The sequence below is a fragment of the Aethalodelphis obliquidens genome, unplaced genomic scaffold, assembly GCF_003676395.1.
Source record: "Aethalodelphis obliquidens isolate GAN/ISIS:26980383/991018 unplaced genomic scaffold, ASM367639v1 scaffold33, whole genome shotgun sequence".
NCBI classification, from domain to species: Eukaryota; Metazoa; Chordata; class Mammalia; order Artiodactyla; family Delphinidae; genus Aethalodelphis; species Aethalodelphis obliquidens.
The window spans coordinates 21,529,162-21,553,932 of record NW_020837977.1 but is presented as its reverse complement, the minus strand read 5'-3'; the positions used below and the strand labels follow the sequence as shown (position 1 = coordinate 21,553,932).

At 41.0% G+C, this 24,771-nt stretch overlaps 1 protein-coding gene and 1 long non-coding RNA gene across 11 annotated transcripts in view; one reads left to right on the top strand and one right to left on the bottom strand.

Annotated features, from left to right (window-relative positions):
• Nucleotides 1–24,771, top strand: part of SPIDR (scaffold protein involved in DNA repair) — a 351,974-nt gene that overhangs the window by 86,831 nt on the left and 240,372 nt on the right. The gene's annotated exons all lie outside the window — the stretch shown is intronic.
• LOC113631575 (uncharacterized) lies at nt 1,904–15,519 on the bottom strand. Its single transcript, XR_003437440.1, has 3 exons — nt 14,245–15,519; nt 11,427–12,952; nt 1,904–7,307 (listed from the first exon to the last, which is right to left on the bottom strand). It is a non-coding gene; the product is annotated as an uncharacterized LOC113631575 (long non-coding RNA).

Here is a 24,771-nt window from a genome sequence, read left to right as displayed (position 1 = left end):
GTGTGTGTGTGTGTGTGTGTGTGTGTGTGTGTGTGTGTGTGTGTGTGTAATTTCCTGTCTCTTCCACTGAGGGGGCCCAGAAGCAGTGAGCAACAAGTAAACCTAGCGGCCCAGGTCATGGTTTTCAATACCGCACTCCAATAAAAGGAATCAGGACTCTTTAGAAAAAGTGGCTGAATCTGTGGCCAGGGCAGAGAAAACATAAGGTGAGCCTGGGGCATCTTTGGTTGTCAGAAAATAAGAAAGTATTCAAAAAAGAGTGTTGGGAGGAATGTCCAAAGGACATATTCACTCTGTAGTTAAAGCTGGAACAATTGGAGCAGTGAGGTAAGGAATGATAATATTGAATTATAACCCAAAGAATAAAATAAATATCCATGAGTCCATACTGGTACAGACACATGATCGAGTAAATAAATACATAAATAAATAAATAGAGAAAGAACAACTTAGAAAAGAATTTCAACAAATGTAGAAGGAATGAGGGAAATAGGAAGTCATCTTTAGACCAGAACAATAATAATTGCTGAGGGCAAGATCCATCAGGGAGTGTTAAAATCAGTGGGCAAGCTTTATGAGAAACAGGATAAATTTGTATGACTTTAAAATATTTCCCCCAAATATTTCTTAATTACACAGGGGAAAATAGTACTTTACATGTTGAACCCTGGCAGGTACCCCCTTAACCAAGTGATCAGTGTTACTGACATTGATATTATGTACCCTCTGATGTGATGAACTGAGGGCACACCACCACAAAGTTCCTGACTTCTGTCTAATCATGAGAAAATATTATGCAAATCCAAGTTGATTGACATTCTACAAAATAGCTGAACAATACTTCTCTAAGGTGCCAAGTTTGAAAGACAAGGAGAGAAGAACCATCACAGATGGGAGGAGAATTGGGAGCCATGACAGTTAAATGCTGTGTGCGATCCTGGATTGGATCCTGAAACAGAAAGACTGGAGGAATCTGATTAAAGCCTGTAGTTTAATTAATAGGATGGTACCAATGTTAATTATTATTTTCCTAATTGTAGCATGGTTATATAAGATGTTAACCTTAGGGGAAGCTGGGTGAAGACTACATAGAAACTCTGTGTTATCTTTGTAACTCTCCTGTATGTCTAAAGTTTTATCAAAGCAGGAAGTTTAAAAAAAAATCCTTCCATTTAAAACGTTCTTCTTTTAATTGAGGTTGTCATCATCTTTTTATATTCATGTATATTTTCTAAGCACTGCCCTTATAGATAGGTATAGATGTAGACACGTGCGTGTGTGCACGCGTGCGTGCACACACACAAGCAGGGAGGTTCATTTCTCTATCATTCTGTGTAGATGGAATAGTTTCTGAAGGATTATCAGAAGGTCTTTGCATAGAAATTTTATAATTTTTATGCCAAGGCTGTCTAAATTGTTGAAGTGCTTCTGTATAACATGGTGGAATGCCATAAGAGAGTATACATCCTTATAGCAAATGTATAATATAAATGGTGATTTTATATAAAGTTAACTAATGTGTTTTAATTTGTTGGTTAGATGGTCATATCATAGAAATACAGAGTAGAACTGACTTTTTAATTATAGCAAAATTTTAAGCCTAGGCTTACTTCTAGATGCATTTTTGGTCCATGTATACTTAGTTATCAGTTAGTATCAAGATATTTAGATTAGTTTTAATATTCATCTGAGTCAGTCATATTTGGTTGAAAAAAGAAGCGTTTATTTGAAGGTAAACCATGCATATTTAAATTCTTTTTCTTTGACTTCCTGGGTTAGTATTAACTACAGCTTACTTTAAACATAATTTGAAATAATTATGAACAAATAATTATGTTATAATTTTGAAAAAGTAAGGTTTAAAATACATTATAATTTTAAGACAGTAAGTGTTCAATATTCTTTAACGTTTTACTATGTTGAGAAAAATCATTTGACTATGTAATTCTGTTTTTATCTGGAGTCTAGGCCATAAAAATATCAGCATCAGAGCTAAAGACTTTATATGCTTGTTTGCTTTGACTTAGACATGGGATATGTGCTGCTGTAAGATGAGAGATCTATAAAAGTAGTAAATAATTAAGACTAAAAGCTAAAGGTTTAAGGGTGAATAAACATCTGTCATTTCATTGTTGACTTCTGCCAGTGTAGACTGCTGAATGTTTGTGGTTTGAATCTTGTTCACTCTGAGCATTCTAGGACTTGTGTGGGTTTCCCCCATATTAGGAGGTGATTGTGAACTGCTGTAGTTCGCGGTGAGATTGAACTATCCTAATATTAGACCAAGGATGGCCTTTTTGGAGTAGGAGAAAAGGAGGATGGCAAAAACTAAAGGAAGACTAGTGTTTTTTTCTGAAAGAAAGTATATAGACTCGCTGCCACATTGTGTGTTCCTTGCCTTCTCATTTGCATCTTACCTTTGTGGATGAGTTAACGTAACCTGTATGGGAATGACATAACTTTAGTACCTCTTACCTGTTCTGACAGCATCGCGTAAGACGACTGAACCGTGGCCCACATTTTTCTCCAGGGCTTTCTGCGGAAGTGAGTCAATGCATTGTTTCTGGCTTTACTTGCTGTCCCTCCTACCATTGCCAGTGCAGGGTGCATTGGAATTTTCCAGGTAAATCATTAGAGGAGGAGGCACAGAGGAGGGCCAAAGTGGGGATTCACAGTGTTCTGGGAGGGGCCCAGAGGAAGTGTTGTGAAAGTGAACCAAATGGAGTAGGGGTTAAAAATTATCTGAATTTAAAATGTACCAAACACTGAAAAGCCCTCATCATATTTATCTTTTATCATCATATTTAAAAACCGATTAAAATGTGAGCTGAGATTATTTTTAGCGTGGATTTCAACACCTTTCTTTGTGCTTGTGCCAAGAACACAGTGTTCTGTTAAGTCTTCAGTGACCAAGGTTACTGGCTTGCTGCCAGCCAGGGTCAAGTTCATTCAGATAAGTTTCAGTGTAGATTCTAAACTGAGTGAGGAACACTCCTCTGTCTTGGCATGTTAGGTGGGTCTGGAGAATTAGTTGTTTTAAAACAAGATTATTAATATTTTTGTCTTTCAGAGATGTGGTTTTTATGGCTTCATATACAAACAATGCTTTTGACACCGATATCAGGTTCTTGTCTGTTTATTGACTCTCCGTGTCTGAATTGGTGAACTATCACTGCTCTCTTAACCATACCAGACACGTATCTAGTAGGTGCCACATGAACTCTACTGTGTCATGGAAGGTGTTGCGTTATGCCACTGAAGAAAGCACACAGTATTCAGAAAGTGCTTTTCTCAGTCACATATGCAAATTAAAGCTGGAAGAGGTGGATTAGAAGCAAGAAAAATACTATCAAATATCCATCTTTAAGGATTTTATTCATCCTTTCACTCATTGGAATGAATGGTTCTTGCTTAGTTTCTTGGGTTTTTTCTCACTTACCAACTTTGTTTTCCACTGTCAGAAATGCCCTGACCCTTTTGTATTAAAAATGCAGTAAGTATACAGAAAGCTAATGATTAGAGCAGTTTTGTCTGAAAATTATACGTTTAAACAATTTTTTTCCAAAACTAATTTGCGTATGTGTAAGTGAGTGAGCAAACGTATCTTGCCTTATACTAGCTCACTAGATCCTCAGAAGTTTACTTTTTTTCTTTTTCATTCTAGTACTTAACCAAGGATATGAAGTTTCTGTTGATACTGATAAAGGTTTTAAAGAAGTCTTGCATTACTGTCGGAATATGTGATTTTGGGGGGTGATGTCTGCTAATATTTCTTTTTTTGTGATTGATCACTGCCCTATTCATTAATGCCTTTCTGGAATCTGGCAGGTTGCCTTGTCCTCAGCTGCTCACCATGTACTAACAGCTTGGCCAGTTAATGGATGACAGTCACATCACACATCAGACTTATGATGATGGGGCATTTAGGTATGGGAACATATTTTATATCAAAAAATAATCAAACAAAGCAAATAAATCATAAACATATGCTTTTACAGGCTTATATTAAGTATTTAAAACCAAACATGTTAGCAAAAGCTATAATATAAACATTTCTTTCAGGCATTTTTCTGCATGGGTTACTTTCGCTGGGCTTCCAGTAAAGCTTGAACAGAAGAAACTTTTTTTCCCCCATCAAATCTTCCTTTGGCAAAAATACTAATTTATTGCTCTTCCAAGGACCTTTGAACAGTATTAAATACTGTTAATGCAGATTGAATACACATAAATTTCTCAGAAAGCCTTAGAATGTTGAATGCTGGAAGGAGTATACTACTTCCTTCCCCTCCTTCCTCAGGAGACACGTCGTAGCGCTAGTCGAAAGCTAGGGTTTGGGTATCACGTCACCACAGTGCCCTTCTTGCTCCCAGTGTGTCCTTTGTCATAGCTCCCAGTAAGCACTGCCTTACGCGCCTTTCTCCCCAACTGGACTGAAGTTTCCTGAGGGCCTGGATCATCGTGAATGAGTGAGTAGAGGTAAGACAGGCAGATGGGTAGTGGCAGGGATTTTTTGAAAACACTGCTGGCAAGACTCATATACTCATGAGTTAAATACCTGTATCTGTGGTGAAAGCAGAACTAAATATAACTGTTTAAACATTCAATTCTCATGAAAATAGAATCGGTGATATTATATTTTTTATTCTGTATTTATTCCCTTAAATTTCTCTACTTTCATCAGACAGTTTTATGCCTATAATGAGGGTGACAGGATAAAGTTGAGGGATCAGAGCATGATTTCTCACTCTGAGTATCTGTCAGTACTGAAACTTTCATATCGTAGTGGAGGATGCTTAACAAAATATGTGTCCTGATACCATCGGAATTTTCATCTGTGAGAAAAACTAAGTGAAGAAAGATTCTGTACTTAATTAAGGAAAAGAGTTAAAGAAATGACTGTGTAATAAGCATGCATGATCACATGGCTTGGCCATTTGAAAATGTATTACCAAAATTTCATATGATAATTAAATTCCAAGTAGAGAGCTCATTAACAAAGCTAATGCGTCCCATAGGTTGAACGTGTGGTAATGATCTGTATAACGTATACTTCCAGGAGAAGTTGTAATGAAAAATATTCCTGAGTAGACAGCACATTTGAGGTAGGTGGGGGCAGGGAAGGGTTGCATCTGATACCTAAAATAAGACCAGTATATACATAAAGCCCTAGAAAATTTGGATGTTGAACTTCAGTTTTTAAAACTTGTACAGTGAGGACATCTGCTGTTATGTGGGTTTCTAACTGATATGCAGAGTCCTAGAGGATCTTGCTTATGTATATTTTTGTCATTCAGTTTCCACAGTGGCCCTGTTGAGGTGGGCATTACTGTCTCTATTGTGCCTGTGGGAAAATTTGGCTGAGTCTCAAATTAAAACCTTGCCCAGCATTACTCTGCTGGTAAAGGGCAGATGAGGACAACAATGGAATCTTTGATTTAGATCCTAAGAGAAGAAGAATCTCCTTGTATTCTCATCAGTTTAAGTTGAGTGCTCATGTAAAAGGTTTTGATTCTTAAATAAGTAGGAAATTAAGGAATGGGGGAAATGTGAATTGATCAACGGGGATTGTAAGGGAACACATTAAACTTTCTATACTGACATGTTTCTTGTTCATCTTTTACTTAGAGTCTTCCATCCAAATTTCTGGGCCTTGACACACCTTGCTATTTGGATCTAAGGGAGGGAAAATCATTCCACTGTGTTTCCACGTCCCAACACCCACTCCCTAGCCACCAGTCAGAACTTGTGCTTATCTTGCCTGTGTTGGAGACGTCAGTGCACTGCTCTGCTCAGTGTGTATCTTATAGTTCTTAAAGATATCCCACTAGGTTCTAGGATGTCTACGTGAAAAAGGCACTGAGTGTGGAGGGGTTTAGGAAGGCCAAGAGAAGGAGGGCATTTGCTTAAGTCAGACTTCTTTCCTTTATCTTATTTTTACTGCATCATTTCACTTTGGTATGGGTTGCATTCTTTCTGTGGTATGATGGAGCAAGATAGCATTTATTTTCCTCACCATATGATTTCTGCTTCTTTTACTGAGCTGAGCTTCTAAGAAGGAAGGCTCAAAGAGCCTCAAACTCATTTCCATAAATATGTGCCTTTGTTTTTTTACTTATAAGAAAGAGATTTGAAATCTGGAATTTGGAGTTCTGAAAAAAATTTGGGGAGGAAATGAGAAAGAAAGGAAAGGAGATTTCTTATGTGTTGAGGATGTAGTGTTTTAAAGCTGCATTAAGGTTAGTAAATGATATTAGAGGACATTAAATATAAATACGCGTATCTGTGATTCAGTGGATTTGTGAGTGTTTACTCACTAAAATGTTCGTGGCTTACACGTATTTTATGCTGACAGTCTTTGCTCTCCACCCTGGTAAGAATCGCCATCCCTATTTATCAGATCTGTTAACAAGTAAACTGGGCTTTGGGCAGACCATTTCATTTTATTTTTTAATTTTAAAGAAATAAATATTGAGTGATTATCTTATTTTTTTCCCAAATAACTGTATGTCCAAAATGATAGGTTTACAGGTACGTTCACTCCTGAGTTTGGCCCATTTTCCTGTGGTGGCAGGAGACAGGACCTAACACAGATTTTCTTAATTTAAGATGAAGGTTTAAGGCTAAGATCTCGTTATATCTGCCTCACAGCAATCTTGTGAAGAGAAGATGATTAAATACATTCACACCTGTGCTCTCTGTAGTTGTCTGTAAATATGGAATGTCATTGGCTTAGATTGTCTCATAAGAATTTCTCAGTTCTAGAGCACTTTCTCACCTTTATATCAGTAGGAAAATTTTAAAGATTTTGTTGTCATGTAATATATTTCTTTCTTTTTTATGGGTTTTTGTCCTGCCCATAGTTATTTACGTTTAAGAAGTTAGGATGTAGGATACACACACACCTCTTTTTTTTGAGTTTTCTCTGCATTATTAACTGATAATCACAACTTTTCTATAGTCTCTCTAGCTGGAGGTAATGAGAATTAACATTTTTGTACAATTTATTTTCATCTTAAGACATTAACTCAGTGTGAGTGGGGTTTCCCGGGCTTCTGGTAATGAGAGTGAGGCATTTTACTTCTATAGATTTTTAGTAGAGTTCTGTTTTTATATTATTTGTGGCACATTAGATGAAGTATTCATATCACCTCTGTTATCATTGTGTTGGAACACTGTTAGTCCCAAACGTTGACAGCATCTCTCCTTTGGAAAGTACCACAGTCAAGGCGTCTGCTTGTTGGGAGCCCCAGGTCCCAGTTCTGTACGTCAGAGCGTGTGAAGGAGTCTGAGATGGCCTTCCTTTTTGGCTGTACGCTCAGGGGCAAAATGGAAAAGAGACTTAATGAATACAGTATAGTGATTTTATGTCTTGCCTTTTCTTCAAGGATGAAGGTGGGGTATGAATTTAATTCTTTCTGTTTTCCTCGAAAATCAACTTAACCACTGCAGATAAACTTGAGATTAAATCTCAACTTTATGCCTTATAGAGTTTGTAAGTGTCCTACAGTTTAGGGTAGAGAGCATCCCACCTCTGAAGAAAGTACAGTAATTGTGGGTATGTGTGTTTCATGTGTTTTTTTGTGTCTCAAGAATATATCATAAATGGTAGTTCTCATTTTGGAATGTACCACTAGCTTTCTCCTCCCAGGTATTCTTCCTTCTTCGAAATAACAAACCATAACAGTGTGATCAGGATTGGCTTTCATACTGAATCATATGGATGTATGTATATGTGTAAAACTGTTTGAAAGAGCCTGGAACACCTTTTTACAGAAATGGAGAGTGGCTTTCCCGGAAAACAGGCAACAAGAATCATTGCTGTGTGGCTGGTTATTTCTCATTAGTCCTTAAGCAGCCAAAGGATGTCACTGTCAAGTTGTGAATCAGTTTACTCTGCTCGTTCTGCTCACCTTGGAGCCTGGAGTCATTGATTCATCTGTATAGGAACAAGTCCCAGGGTGGGAGGCCTGTGGATGCTTGTGGACCAGGCAAGTGATACAAACCATTAGGCCCAGAGGGCCTGGCTGAGCACAAGAACTGTTAGTAAAGCTCTGGCCAGCTGTTGCCTTGCAGGAGTGTGACTGCAGCATTGCCAGATCCTCTCAGTTTCAAGAGAAGCTATCAGTCAGATCTGCCTGTGAAATCTCCCAATTTCTACATGTAGGCAACTAGTTCAAAGAAAAATAAAAACGAAAAATGAAAAACTCTGTAGGGCAAAAAGCAAAAATGAAAACTTCTCTGCTGGCTGCCGGTTTGCCTCCTGTGCTTTAAAGTATCTTTACAAGTTTGGCTTGTTTAGATTCCACATATAAGTGTGATACCATGCAGTACTTGTCTTTGTCTGCCTGACTTATTTCACTTAGTGTAATGGCCTCAAGCTCCATCCATGTTGTCGCAAATGGCAAGATTGCATGGTCTTTATTGAGGCGTGGGCAGCCTCCTGTGTGCAGTTGTCACTTGTCTGCCCTCGTTGCAGGCCTGTGGCTGTTCTACTGGATGTGTCTTTGCTGTGTACAGCGCAGCGCTTCTGGCAAAAGAAGGAGTCCACAAATGTTTGGGCATGTTACCTCTAAAACTTTTCTTCTGCCAGAGAAGATCAGGTAAACACATATGGGTATTTCTGGAAGCATGAAGCTTCTTCTGGAGCATAGAGCTTTACAACAAGCTGTGGATGAATCTGCTCCATTCCGGCAATTACAGAGGTGGCTCTGCCTGGCCTCTTTCAGTACCAGGTTCACACAGTCCACAGGCAAGGACGGAAGCCTCCTCAATCCCAGAGTTCCCTTCCCCTAATCAGCAAACACTACTATTAAATTCTCCCAGAGATGTAAGTAAATGTATATGAAGATATGTCCCCTGACCTCTGTAAACAAATGACAGCATACTTGACACATAGCTCTGCACACGAAGTAACACATTTAGTGTGCCCAGACCCTTCCATAGTAGCTCAGGAAGTCTCCTTTTTACCGCTGTGGCACAGTGTCCGCATGTGGTGATACCGTCATCTATTTAGCTGTTCCCCTGTGGGTGGACTTTCAGATTGTCTCCCATCTTTTACTTACGAAACAAAGCAACCCTTGTGCACATGCAATTTTGCACATGAAAATGCACATTTTTCCAAGTTCTATTTCTCTCCCTACTTCAAAACCTCTTTTACTATGTGCCCTCGATGTCTAGAAGAAGTAGTTTATTTTCCTAGAGTCGTTTTTCCATTTACTCCTATTTTAAGAGTCTTAAATATTATTCAGTGTAAACATTAAATAAATTGACTTGTCTGCCACTCTGGATTGTTAATTATGCTCTTACCTCATTCCTACAGAGACCAGAATGGATGGCCTGCTGTATTAACCTCTGTGTTAAAGATGTTCTTCCAGGCAAGGAACTGGAGATGTAGATTGGATCGTGGGGAAAATTGACTGAATTCTCTAGCTTCTTGTATGTGCTGCATAAGATGCTGAGGGAACGAACACACACACACACACACACACACCTTGATAAAGTGGGAGAGGTACAGTGCCCCTGTAAATAGGAGCCAGAGCAAGATAAGGCTAATGCCAGGCGGTATGGATGCAGAGGTCCTTCAGGCAGGTGGTAGCATGAGAGTGATCAGAAAAGCCTTTGTGCAGCTGGCGCCACAAGGCTAAGGCACGTCTGCATGAGAGAGCAGTACACAGAGCCTGAGGTGGGACTAGACGGTGAGGAGTGCAGGCAGCTGACTCTCTGGTGTGGAGCTGGATTACGGGGTTTGAAGTATGAGTTCAGGGCCCAGGGAATGCTAAGTATTGGCCGTGAGCACTGGCACCAGGAGCTCCTGTATCCGGGACTGGGACAAGCGGCTGCTCTGGTTCCCGAGTGGGAGTTCCTGAGTCGGCCGAGTGGGGTGTTGGGGACTTCACTGGCATGTGCAGAGTGGGGCCAGTGTGTGCGTGGACAGAAGGGGAAGAAAAGAAAGCTCCAGGGAGGGGAGGTCAGGTTGGGAGACCAGTGTTTCTAATGACCCTGTTCTAGACAGAGTGTGCTTGGGAATGGAGAGAGGGAGGAGTATTAAGATTTATTGATGAATTAGTTTCAGTTTGGCTTGATGTCAAAGAGAACACAGAGTAAAAGATAAAATCATCATGCTGAGGCTGATACCCTGGAACACTGGCTGCCTGCGGGTGTAATGGAAATCTCAGAACGGGGTAACTCTGAAGGGGAAGGCTGTTAGTTCAGTCTTATCATGTGAGGTTGAGTGAGATATTCAAATATAAATGTCTCAGGCATTTGTAAAGATGAGTGAATTAGGGATAAAAAAGCAGGAGGCATAGATTTGGGAGTTGGCTATAATTTTTTGGTTCTTGGAATCTCAGGATTGAAAACTAAAATCTTTATATAGAGAGAACCCAAGTACCCAGTTTCTGATCAGTGCCATAAAATTCTTCCTTGATGACAAGTATCTTAATGCCAAGTTTTTGTGTTTTCTTTATAAATTGTGGTAGGTAGAATTCTAAAATGACCTCTGACATCCCCATTCCCGGCAGTACCCTGCATCATCCCTGCGACTGTGACTAGGATGGTATTTACTCCCATGATTAGGTTTTGTTATGTAGCACAGTGGACTTGAAGACAAGAGTTGATCCTCAGTGGGCCTGACCTGATCCCATGAGCCCTTTAAATCTGGGTCTAGATGTCAGAGACTGAGGAAGTCAGAATTGGAAGCAGGAAAGGGATTTATGTAATATTGCTGGTTCACAGTTGGACGAGGCCACAGGGCAAGGTATGTGGCAGCATCTAGGAGCTCAGAGTGGACCCCGGCCAACAGCCAGCAAGGAAATAGAGACCTCAGTCATAAAGCCGAAAGGACCTGAATTCTGCCAACAAGAAAATGAGCTTAGAATTGGGTTTTTCTCCAGAGTCTCCAGGGGAGAAGTAAGCCCAGGCATACCTTGATTTCAGCTTTGTGAGCAGAGGACTCAGTTAAAGCAAGCAAGGGACTTCCCTGGCAGTCCAGTAGTTAGGACTCTGTGCTTCCACCGCAGGGGGCATGGGTTCGATCCCTGGTCGGGGAACTAAGATCCCACATGCCATGCGGTGCAGCCACAAGAAAACAAACCAAAAAAACCAAGCAAGACTTCTGGCCTGCAGAACTACTAGCTGATAAGCCTGTGTGACTGCAGTCTCCTCAGTTTGTGGAAACTTGTTACACACGATAGAAAACTAACCTAAAGCTCGTGGACAGCATTCACAGGGCACAGGTAGTGTATGTTGTTACGTAAACCCACACGTTTAAGTGAGTGGGAGTATGTCAACATAAAGAAGTTAAATAGCTGGCAGAAACTCTGCTGCCGGCACCCCAGCACAGCGAAGGGTCATCTTCACTCTCCCTCCCTCCGGGAGCCCTCGCTGGCCCCCACCCCTGGGTCTGGTTTCGTGCCCTTCTTACATACCTTATAGCACTTTGTCCTTCCTCCTTCCATGGCATGTAGCACACTCTGTTGTAACAGATGATTCCCTGTCCATAACTAGCCCACGTCTGTCTTCGTGTTAGTGCCGCAGCGTCGAGCAGAGCACTTGTTGTTCATCAGTGTTTGTTAAGTGAATGAAGGTGAGAAAGGCAGGTGGAGATTGTAAGAACACAGTGATTCCAAAGCCAAATTAGAAATTCTAGGATGGTGATATCAGTGGTTATTAACAGAGTCAAAAGGAGTTGAGACGTCGGAAAGGTGGTTTTGTGAGGGAGATCTCACTCTTGAGTGCAGGTCATTTAGAGTGAAATAGTACCAAACAAGATTTCGGAAATTAGGGTAAAAAGCAGGTCCTTGGTGCCTCACATCGTCTTGCAGAGGTGAACATGCTGTGGGTCTTGATAGAAAATCGACGTGGTCACACACTCTAGATACAGGAAAAGTCACATGTGGTCTTTTATGAAAAACTTAATACTCTCCTTCTTGTTAATACCACTATTAAATATTTTTAAAGCCTATTATTGACTAAAAACATATATGCAATACTGTTTCTTGCTTAATGGTGGAAAAGGTCTGTTGTGCGAATATTTCTAAGCATCAGGAAAAGAATTCTGGACATGGTAAAAAAAAATTAAAAAGAGAGATGGGGGGGTGGGATATGAAGTTTCCATTGAGTTTCTGTTGTTTACAGATGGAGGAGATAGGATGATAATTTGTGTTAATTCGTTTAATGCCAAGGAACTGACTAGTAGTGTGGTCTTTGTGACTTGGGTACATTTTACGGGCAAGTGGAAATAAACTCTAGAAGTTGCCATTTATTACAGAGACTAGACGCTTATTGTGTGAGGGTTTGTGTGTGAAGAGGGCAATGCAGGGCATTGTAAAATGAAGAGGAATCTGACCAGGACTCTTAACTGTGTAGGGGCAGATGAGTGAGAGTGGTCTTCCTCTGTCCCTTCAGTCAATATCATCACCATACATTTTTCCAGAAGAGCTTTCTGCAAGGAATAGAGGAGAACAGCAGCCCCTGACAGACATGATTTGACTTCTATGGGTGAGCTTTACCCTAAACTGCATTGGCAAAGTTTCAAATTTATAACTAATGATAACCTGAATATACTATGTAAGGCTTTAAATAGATGTGAGACCACAAGTAGTTTCTTCAGTATTTTCTCAAGTTCTTAAGACACTTAATTCTCCCTCTTGACTTCCTCTTCATCTTAGAAACTGCAATTTCCTTTGTAGGAACAACTTCTTGCTGGGCACCACTGTCTTTGGCCACTTCTATCTTGGATGCCCTGTGTTTTCACCCAAAGTCATAACTGCATTGCAACACCAGGCCATTTCATCATCCTGTGAGTTGAGAAAGTCTAGCAGGAAATCACCAGTTGACTGTCCCCAGCACAAGCTTTTGTGTTTCTTGGTTGCTGTGTCATGGTAGGCAGTTATGAAGGGGATGCTTTGTAGAAAGAACTTCTTTTCTAGGGTATATTTAAGAGTCTCATCATCTGAGGAACAAAATACATGTGGAAAGAAAATATTTTCACCATAGTCTGAAAAAGATCCCGTTCAGGGCTGTTTTCCTGTGGTCATATTAAATTCACTCATATTTAACAGTGACTCTTTTGGTTTGTCTATCTGTTTTTATGTTTTAAGGTATGTTACGTACACCCCCTGCCCCCTGCCATTATATGAGTGTCTTTTCCTTTAATAGAATGGAAGGTAGTCTCTATTTGTTTTATCTCCCATTCTCTTCTGTTTTCTACACTTCAAGTCTGCTGCGTTCTGTTAATCTCATCTTCTTTGCACAGGAGCTGATTTCACGATTATCTCCTGAAAAGGTGGTTTCCTAGATGTAACAATGGGTCAGAACAGAAGTGGTTAGCCTATCCTATGAGTAGTATCTAAAAATTTGGTTGCGGTCTCCTGGAGGGTCTTTTTGTGTGTGTGACATCTAATTTAGAAAGAAATCTGCTCTCCCCCCAAAGCAGAAGGAACCTCTTTAGTTTCCTTCTCTATTAACTGCAGAAGTGGTGCAAAGTTTATTTCCCCTTTGTTGCTGTTCAGATGGAACAGTTGCACCTAGGGCTCCCAACACTTCAGGGAAAGGTATATAGTGAAAAAAAATTGATTTCTGCTGTTGTTATTTAGAGGTCAAATAAAGAGAAGTTTTCAGTGAGTGAAGTGGTCAGAACTTACTTATTTCATATTCTCTCGCAGGAAATTTCTTTATGCCAGTCTGTACTCTTGGAGCCATGCATACAAAAACCAGGTTAGGCTTTCAAGCTCACAGTCTCAAAGAAGGACAGACATGTATACAAATAGTACATAGAAATAGAACTGGGTACAATATGTAGTGGTGGCAAAATGAAAAGCCCTTTGTGGGTTAGGAAGAACTCCATTGTAGGTACAAGCTAAAGCAATATGGGAACTGTTACTGGTGGACTCGCCGTGGTGGGTGTGTGGGTGCTCACTCATGATAGACGGTTGGGGTGGGGAGAAGGGTTTCATGGATGATGGATGCTGTAACAAAGTCTTCAGCATTGAATGAGAGTTTGCCAGGTAGAAAAGAAGGAGCAGGGGCATTCCAGGTAAAATAAATAGTATATTAAAGGAAGAAAGAAAAGAAAAGAATTCAGTAATTTGGTGTAGCTGAGTTAGGCTTTTTTATGAAAGAGCAATAGGAAATGAGCTTAGAGAATTAGGATCATGAGGGTATTGAATGCCAAATTATTTATTTGCCTTTTACTTATGTTTGCAAAAGACAGAGTTCTTCATCAAAACAAAACAAAACTCTCACCTTTCTTGACTGTACTTCCCCTGCAGCCTCTGCCTCAACTCCTGTGTAAAGCAGAACTCCTTGAGACGTGTCTTTATGTTTCTGTCTCTAATGCCTCTTCTGTGCCTCTGGTCCAGCTTCTGCCCCTGGGTGTGGTGCTCTTCCCCAGGGCCGCAAAGATTCAGTCCAAAGGCAGACTTCACTCTCAGCCCACATGACTTAGCAGCGGCACTGGCACTGCTGACCACTTGCTCCTCCTTAAAAGCTACAACCAGAGATTTTCTTAAAAGGGACGAGAAAGGAAACCATTACAAGAGTATATATGTTGCTTCGTAAAATAGTTGTTTCAGTTGTAGACATACATGTCTTGCCAATTGAAATTTATGTTGTAGTCAAAAGTTTGAAATCATTTGCAAAATTAGACAGAGCATGAGAGTTAAGAACATGGCGGACAGCATGGTTTCAGATGGGCCAGGCTGGGGTCCCAGTTGTCATTGTTCTACCTAGAAGCAACTTAACCTCTTTGGGCCTTCTCTGGAAAAGAATAGGAATAACTATCTCATAGGCATATAGCAAGGATCAAAAGAGATCATGAAGATAAAGCCTCTGGGTTTTCTTCCAAAAAAAGCCAAAAGAGATCGGGAGAGCTGCTAAATAGATGGCGGTTAGAAATGCTCTGCCTAGAGCTTTCTGGGATGTGGTGGTCATATTTTTATCCCCGCTGCTTGTATCGTTGGCCCTCTGGCTCTGCTGTGCTGACCACAGGACAACTCCCCACAGATGGAGGGCTCCTTATTCCATCATATTTCTGCCTCCTGCTGTTGTCTTTGCTTAGAATTCACTCTTCTTTCCCACCTCCATCCCTGCCTGTGAAGTATCTACTCAATTTCAAGTCACCTTTTCTGGGAAGACTTTCCCATCAACCTTCCTTGCCCATAAACTTGAGCCGTCGCTCCCTGTGAATCCTCCCATGACCCACATCTACTTTAACGCCTGTCACTCTTTATGTTACTAATGTTTGTCTTTCTGTTCCTTCTTCTATATTGCAGGTTTCTTGAGGCCAAGAAAAATGTTTTATTTATCCTTTGTCCCCAGCCCAGAACAATGCCTGGTACATGTTATTAATGTTTGTTGAGTGAGTAGGGATAGGAAGGCTTGTAATTTGCTAAGGCAGTGCTGGCCATTGGGATAAGTAAGATAATATACTATTTCTGTTCCTAAGAATCTTTTTTTTTTTAAAGGACTTCTCATTAGCTGCACTCTTTATTTTTTATTTTTATTTTTGGCTGTGTTGGGTCTTCGTTGCTGTGCACGGGCTTTCTCTAGTTGCAGCAAGCGGGGGCTACTCTTCGTTGAGGTGCACGGGCTTCTCATTGCGGTGGCTTCTCTTTGTTGCGGAGCACAGGCTCTAGGCGTGAGGGCTTCAGTAGTTGTAGCACGCGGGCTCAGTAGTTGTGGCTCGCGGGCTCTAGAGCGCAGACTCAGTAGTTGTGGTGCATGGGCCTAGTTGCTCTGCGGCATGTGAGATCTTCCCAGACCAGGGCTCGAACCCGTGTCCCCTGCATTGGCAGGCGGATTCTTAACCACTGTGCCACCAGGGAAGCCCTATTCCTAAGAATCTTATAGTGCTTTTTATATTTCTTCATTTAATTCTCAAGGTAACATTGTGAAGTAGGTATTATTATTCCTCTTTTATAGTTTGAGATATTGAGGCTCAGAATGGTTAAAAAACTTGTCTAGGTTATACCACTAGTAGATACCGAAGCTAGAATTTACAACCGGGTCTCTCTGATTCAAGTGCCAGTTTTTTGTCTGCTGCATCAATATAAAGATGTCTTGTTCACATTTGTATTTCCTATATTGCCTAGAGCATTTCTTTGTATGTATGTGACAGTGAATTAAAATTTTTAAACTGAGTTTAGTGTCAAAAGTGAGCCATTTTGTGCCAGGAACAATAATTTTCCAAATCATATGTGATTTGAAAGAATTAACACAATGTCTAAAATTATTAGCTGGTGCTAGGTACTATGCTATGCACAAAGGAGATGAAAAGGAAGAGATACAATGGCTAGAATTGGAATAAGGGTCTTCGAGAACTTATTCATTAATTATCAAGCTCTAGTGACCTAACTATGGAAAATGGAGGTAAACATGACAGTATTCAGATCAGTGCTATGGAATGTATTCCTGAAATGGTATCATAAAACTTGATTAAAAATCTGCAGCTGATCAGAAAAAGAGTATTTCAAGTAGTGTTTCAGATAGTGCTGCTTGTTTCAAAGATAAATGAAGAAGATCACAACCTTCTCATAATCAGAAGGCTTAATTAAAAAAATCACGTTTGTTAAAAATTCCATAGACTGAAGGGTTTGGCCAAGATGGCGGAGTAGGAGGATCCTGAGCTCACCTCCTCCCACAGGCACTCCAACATTACAACTGTTTACGGAGCAGCTGTCGATGAGGACCATCTAAAGACTAGTGGAAAAGACTTTTCACAGCTAAAGGTAATAGAGAGAGAACCACACAAGGCTGGTAGGAGGGGTGGAGTCACGGTATAGTCCAGGCCCACAGCCCTGGGAGGGCAGCCACAGTCAGGAGGATAATCACAGTTGCAGCGGTTCTCCTCAAGGAGCTCCCCAGCTGGGGGTCCTGCACCAAGAAGGCAAGTCCCCAGAGTGCCTCTCTTTGAGGGACAGTGGAGCTTACTTTTGGGAGAGCCAGAGGGCTGTAGGAAACAGAGACTCTGCTCTTTAAGGGCACACACAAAATCTCACGTGCTGTGAGACCCAGTGCAGGGGCGGTAATTTGAAAGGAGCCTGGGTCAGACCCACTTGCTGATACTGGAGAGCCTCCTGTAGAGGCAGGAGGCAACTGGGATTCCTCCTGGGAACATAGATGCTGGTGGAAGCCCTTTTTGGGAGTGCATTCTCCCATGAGGACACTTGGTGCTGGCAGGGGCCATTTTGGAATCTTCCCTTTAGCTCATCAGTGCCAGAGGCTTACCTACCCATGAACCTGTCAGCACAAGCCCTGGGACCAAGCAGCAAGCTGCATGAGGACCCAGTCCTGTCCACCAGCAAGCCCAGGACTTGGCCTCACCCACTAGTGGGCTAGCAGCAGCCCCAGGGCTCCTGGGGCCTGCAGTCAGCCACCTGGGACCCAACCCCACCCACCAGGGAGCTGGCAGCAGCCCCAGGACCCCCCAGGCCATGCAGCCAGTCATTCCAGCACCCAGCCCCAGCTACCAGGATGCTGGCAGCCACTGCCAGTGCAGGACCTAGCAGCCAGCTGGGCCAGGGACCAGCTCCACCTACCAGTGTGCCCACAGTATTCACCTGCCATAACAGAAGGGCCCACACAGCTCACATAGGGGCCATCTCTAGAGCATATAGCTCTGGTGACCGGAGGAGGTGTGCTTCAGGGCCCCCCCACAGGACATGTTCAACCTAAGGCCACTCATCCAAGATTAGGAAGCCTAACCAGCCTTTCTACTTAATACAAAGAAATAAAGAGAATTAGGCAAAATGAGAAGACAAAGGAAAATGTTCCAAACGAAGGAACCTCGGAAGAACTTAATGAAGTGGAGATAAGCAATCTACCCACTTAAGAGTTCAAGATAATGATTATAAAGATGCTTACAGAACTGAGGAGAAGAATGGATGGACACAGGGAGTTTAACAAAGAGTTAGAAAATTTAAGGGAGAACCAAGCAGAGTTGAAGAATGTAATAGCTGAAATAAAAAATAGGCTGGAAGGAATCAACAGTAGATTATAGGATGCAGAGGAATGGATCAGTGAACTGGAAGACAGAGTAGTGGAAATCACTCAAGCTGAACAGAAAAAACAAAATTTAAGTGAGGATAGTTTAAGAGACCTCTGGAACAACATCACGTGTACTAACGCTATACACATTTGCATTTTAGGGATTCTAGAAGAAGAGAGAGAACTTATTTGAAGAAGTAGTAGCTGAAAACCCTCCTAACCTGGGAAAGGAGAGAGACATCTAGGTCCTGGAAGCAGAGTCCCAAACAAGATGAAGCCAAAGAGGTCCACACTATAACCTGTAGCAATTAAAATGACAAAAAAATAGAGAATATTAAAATCAGCAAGTGAAAAGTAACTAGTATGTACAAAGGAACTCCCATAAGATTATAAGTTGAGTTTCAGCATAAATTTGCAGGCCAGCAGAGAATGGCACATACATTCAAAGTGATCAAAGGAAGAAACCTGACAACCAAGAGTACTCTACCCGGCAAGGTTTTCATTGAGATTTGAAGGAAAGGCAAAGAGTTTTACAGACAAGCAAAAGCTAATAGAATTCAGCACCACGAAAACAGTTTTACAAGAAATATTAAAGGTACTTCTCTAAGCAAAAAAAGGCCACAACTAAAAATATGAAAATTATGAAAGGAAGAAATAAAAAAAGATAAATTGGCCCACTTTGAATATATTTCCGAATTGTTTAGATTTAATTATTTTGCCTTGTTTGTGCAGTTTTGAAGTCTAAGTGTCTAAGTTCTCTTTTGTTTTCCTTCTTTTTATGTCTGTCCAGCAAAAAGAGGATGTTTTCCTGTTTGTCTCCACCTTGGGCCTCTTTGTGATAGTTTACTTTTAGATGCTGTCCTCATTTTTAGCTGAGATTTAATCTTCTGATTTGTTCTGGACAACTCAGCTTTCCATTGTACCTAATTTAATCAAGGAGACAAGAAAGGCCATTTAAACAATAGACAACGCCTAATTTTAATAGATATGGTCAGGCGGATTTGTAGCTAAAACTGGTAGAAAATTCGCAAGGTGTGTAATTCTCTTTATTTTGCTTTGTCTAGTTTAGAAGTTGTATATTTTTCTTTCTTTTTTACTTTGGTAAAATAGATCAAGACTTAATAGCTATTAAGAAAACAAACAAAAAAATTTTTTAGGGGCCTTTAAGAAAATAGCTGTAATTGTTTTATGTTTTCAAGCTGTTATAAATTTCTTGTTTTGCTTAGTTTCTTTTAGGATAGTTGTCATTAAATCAGTAAGTTGTGGATGATGAAGAAAGGAATTTATATAGATTTGGGGCACTTACAAGTATGGTTAAGAACTTCACACGATAGAAAAGCTTTTTTGTTTGACCTCATTCGAGGTCATGTATTACCTGAATGGTTAAGGTTCATGTTAATGCTGGTCCAGTGTCTCAGAAATTTGGATTAAATGTTTTTAATGTAGGACCCTTTCTATAAAAAAGCTCATTTCAAAACCTCTCAGTGATTTTTAGGGGCTTTAATTTTGTTAGGCATACTTTGAGATATTCATTGAGCAATACTGAATCCAGTTATTGGCTAAATTAAATGTTCTAAACTCTGATTGTAAGAACCAGTTGCAGGAAGTTATATGAGGATTCCACAGGAAAAAGATTATCTGTTGCTGGCTCTGAAGATGGGGGAGGCCATGTGGAAAGTCACGTAGGCTGGCAGTAGCCCCCAGCTGACTGCCAGCAAAAATTCAGGGACCTCAGTCCAAAAACTGCAAGGAACTGAATCTTCCACAACCATGCAAGCTGGGAAGAGGACCCTGAGCTCCATACGAGAAGCAGCCAGCCAGCATCTTGATTTACCCTTGGGGAACTCTGAGTAGAGAACTCAGCCTGCCATTCCTGGACTCTCTAAGTTGGTAGTGATTTGTTACGACGCAGTAGAAAACCCAGTGTAGGGGTATGTCAGCCAGTCTAGGGATGCCCAGTGCCAGTGAGCCAGCTTGCCCTTGGATTTTCTCTTCATAACTTTTGGTATTATACTGAGGTCAGAGTGGGTATCAGCAAATACTAATTGAGTTTTAAAATTTATTTCTACTTCTAATTTAGGTGATTTGAGTTTTACTTTTATTATAGCATATTAAGGTACATTGAGTGATGAGGAAAGAGTTTTGGTATTCTCCTTGGTTTACTTTTTGTTTTATTATTTTTTAAATCCGTGGTTGTCTTTACCTAGAAAAGAAATTGAGAAAAACTATTTTTATTGAAGCTCAGTTGTTCTGGAATGGGATTGGCAGACTGTAGCTTGCAGGCGATGTCAAGCCCCTTGCCTGTCTTTGCAAATGAAGATTGATTGGAACGCAGCCGCCCTCACTGGCTTATGTGTTGTCTGTGGTGGTTCTCTAAGTCTTGAATATACATTTTTAAAAGAAATATATCCAGGGGACTTCCCTGGCGGTCCAGTAGTTAAGACTCCACCCTTCCAATGCAGAGGACGCATGTTTGATCCCTCGTCGGGGAACTAAGATCCCACATGCCACACAGTACAGCCAAAAAAAAAAAGAAAATCCAGCCACATCTGATTAGGATCAGGATTGTGTAGACTAGTTTGTACCTCTTACTCTACTCAAATAATGGAAAGTGTATTAAAATTAATAAAATTCTATAAACTGTGTGTCTGGAGTCCCTAAGACCATCCCCAGATTTAGTGATTTGTTGGGAGGAATCATTGGGCTTGGAAGTTGTTATACTTGAGGCTAAGGTTTATTACAGCAAATGATCCCAAGCACAGTCCACAGGGGAAAGGTGTGTCAGGAGCATTTGGGGGAACCAGCTATGAGCTTCCAAGAGTGCTCACCCAGAGGCTGCACAGGACACGCTTAGTCCTCAAGCAGTGACTGTAGCAGCGCGTGCAGAGTGTAGTAAGCTCACTGGTTCCTGGTGGGGTTTGGTCATGCTGGTAACCATGCTTGGTGACTGACTGTAGTGACCAAACCCAGTCGCTCAGAAGGAAAGCAGTGCTCACCATAAATTACATGGTTTGCAGAGACTGTCTATACACAGAATAGTACAGTGTGGCCAAGGTACTGAGTGTGCAGAATACTTCTACCAATTTGAATATTCCAAGAGATCAGTTCTCAGGTGCCAGTGAAGGGCCAGTGAGGAAAGCAGCCCTTCTGAGTGCACGTGGTTGGTTCAACTCGACCGCTGACTTAATACTCCTGCACACTCCATAGTAAGTGTTCAGAAACATCCACAAAACTTTTGCTGGTTGTCAGTGTTCTGCTATACAGTGTTTTATATATATAGTTTCATGTATATATAAAATATTCTGCTAGTTCAACTATATTTCAGATACGTTCTTTTAGTGAATTGATTATTTTGTCAGCATTATCTTTTTCAAGTAAGAAAACCTACATGACTTCATGAATCAAGCCCAGCATAACTTTATAGTATCATGGGTCTTTAAAACTTCACCAAGATAAACATTGTTTTGTTTGAATTTACAGTTTAAACCAAGTATCTTCTTAAGAGTGGACTACTTTGTTGTTTCTAGCTTTTAGAGACTGAAACAACCTGGTACTTCTTTTTCATAGTTCATGTTCTTGCATGAATGTTAAAGAGTAATCATTTTCAGAGCTAACTTGTCTCCATAATATTGTTTTAGCTCATTGTGGTCAATAAAATTCCCAACAGTATGTTAAACATTATCTTTTAGTTATTGAAATAATGATGAAATGAGCATTATAAAACATTACACCTTTTAAAATCCTTGATATTAATATAAAGTGCTTGCTGTATCACCTTTATTGACCCTCATGTTATGGAAAAATACACAGGGCAAATTTCTTCTTTAGAATTCATTTTGCCTTTCTTCACTTCAGTAGCTGTTGAAATTAAATATGTGGACATATATATGTATGTGTATCTGTGTGTGTGTATATATGTTTTCCTCTATTCTTTTGGCTGGCATTATTTTCTAGACAGAGCCTGGTGTAGTGTGTTTAGAATCCTATGTGGATAGTGGGGATTCCTGAGATTATTCACTTAACTTGTTGTGTGACTCTGGACGACTACATATAAATCATTTTATCTTCCTCTGTTTCAGTTTACCTAGTTTGCCCTCTTTCATCATGTTATATAAGATGTGGTCAGATGCTACCTGCCTGAAGTCTGATTGGGACCTTTTCAGCTAACCTCTGAAATAATTACTTTTAATTAATTAATTAATTAATTAATTTTTGGCTGCATTGGGTCTTCATTGCTGCGCGCAGGCTTTCTCTAGTTGTGGCGAGTTGGGGCTACTCTTTGTTGCGGTGCGCGGGCCTCTCATTGTGGTGGCTTCTCTTGTTGTGGAGCACGGGCTCTAGGCTCATGGGCTTCAGTAGTTGCAGCATGTGGGCTCAGTAGTTGTGGCTTGCAGGCTCTAGAGTGCAGGCTCAGTAGTTGTGGTGCATGGGCCTAGTTGCTCTGCAGCATGTGGGATCTTCCTGGACCAGGGCTCGAACCTGTGTCCCCTGCATTGGTAGGCGGATTCTTAACCACTGTGCCACCGGGGAAGTCCCTAAAATAATTGCTTTTAGATTTTCTTTACAGTGAGTGTTTTTGGCTTCACTGAATTGTGAACAAGTAGCTAGGTACAAATGTCTAAAGAGCAGAATCTATATTTTATTAATCTTTATAGTCCTCCTGTTGTCCAACACTGAGCCTTGCTGTTTCCTGGTTTAAACCCAAAGCAAACAAGGAGTGTGTGACTTTGATAGTCAATCAGAAATGCAGCTAGGAGCAGACTTGGGCATCACAGGTTTGAGACCAGCCAGCAGCCTTGTAAGTGGTGGGAAAGGAAGCCCATCTGGCACATGCAGAACTGCATACGTCCAAGTCCAAAATAATGGTTATCCACGAGAATAATTGTGAGTTGTCAAGAAAATATTAAACTCTCTTCAGCATATGATATTTTAGAAGATAGAAGTAGAAGAAATTATGGAAAACTACAGCCTCCTCCTAGAGATCACAGTATGGAAGGATGTATTAAAGGCCCCTGAGAAATCTCAGCACTTAATTTTATTCAACCATGTTTATTCAAATGGATTTGACTATGGAGCTCCCTTTTCTCTGAATGCCTGTTAACACCTCCTGGAACCCATGTTTGGAAGGTACACCTTAGGCCCTGTGAGGCTGTGTAGTTGCTTTTCAGTGTTCTTGCTTTTGTTTATTTCCTTGTTCCTTAGGGCACTTACCTGGCTTATTTCCTTTGAAGCCTTCTACCTTCTCTAGGATCCTCCCTCCATTTCTTACAACCCATCTCCCCCCCCCACCCCCCCATTCTGCATTGTGTAGGATTTTATTTTGTTTTAGTTTAGTTTAGTTTTTTTAAATTGAAGTGTGGTTGCTGTACAATATTATATAAGTTACAGGTATATGATGTAGTGATTCACAGTTTTTAAACGGTATACTCCATTTATAGTTATCATAACATATTGGCTATATTCCCCGTGCTGTACAGTATATCCTTATAGCTTATTTTAAACCTAATAGTCTGTGTAGGATTTTAATTCTTTGCCTTGAATAAAAGCAAAGCCTGACTCATAACCAGCAACAACCTGTGTCTTGCCTCTGGTTCTGTTTGCACAAATGAACAGATTAATCTTTTTGAGTATGCTGTCCTTTTTGCTTCCCTGTTAATTTTGAAGCCCCAGTTTTGAGTGTAGGTTTGAGTTGGATGCCCCTTAGCCTCCAGCTGACCAGGGATATGTGTGCCACCCCTGCCTGGGTCTGCCAGAAGGCCGTGTTGCAGAAAGACGTGGGCTGTGTCTTTCTCTGAACATATTTGAAACAGAGAGAATGGTCAGACAGGTTGTGTCACAGACTGCATCCATATTCCAGTCATATACTGTCTTCCTTGGAGGAAGGGTGCTTTTCTTTCTTCTCCTGTACTCACCCGCTGGGCCATGTGGTCCTGGTTCTGGGCGGATCTTTGCTGCGGGGCCCTCCTGGACCTGGGCCTGCAGGCAGGCGCTTCTCCACGCTCAGCTGCTACTCAGTGAACTTTGACTGACCCAGCAGGTTCCTTCTTGAGTGCTGCAGTTTCTCTTTCTTGCTCTTTGTCTTAGGATGAGCCTTTGCCCTGCTGTTTCTCATTTCCTCCTTGGGCTCCTCAGAGCAGGCACTTTGGACCTTAAGATGAGGTGGAATGGTGCTTTTGTGAACCCGTAAGATGAGGTGGAATGGTGCTTCTGTGAACCCATGTCGGTGTTCTGTCGTTCTCATTGGGCTGGAATTGGAGGTTGGAAACATTTGGTTTGGGGAAGGCAAGCCAAGTGGTTTACAGAGGTGTAACCATGGGTGTAGCTTGTTAAACCTGTTTACCTCAGAAAATAGTTTTTTTCTTGAATGTGTGAGAAAATCTGTAGCTTTTGTTTCCCTCTTACTAGCTGGCAGTGCTTTTCATGGATAAAGTTTCAGTCACAAAAAGCTCACCGAGTAAACAGTGAAAGTGTATCCCCTATCAGTACTTTAAGACTCTGTTGTCTAGAATTTTGTTGCTTTTATTGAGTTTTAATCCCAGAAGAAAATAAAATACTGTTAGGAGCTGGGATTCTGACACTCCTTCCATTCTTGGTGGTTTCGCTGCCCTTTTTCACACAGCCAGTGTAGTTCTTGATAAATAGCCGGTGAGCAGCCCACTGTTAATTACGGTGTGTGTGTGTGTGTGTGTGTGTGTGTGTGTGTGTGTGTGTGTGTGTGTGTGTGTGTGTGTGTGTGTGTGTGTGTGTGTGTGTGTTTGCTTTTTCCCAGACTCTGTGTGTGTGTGT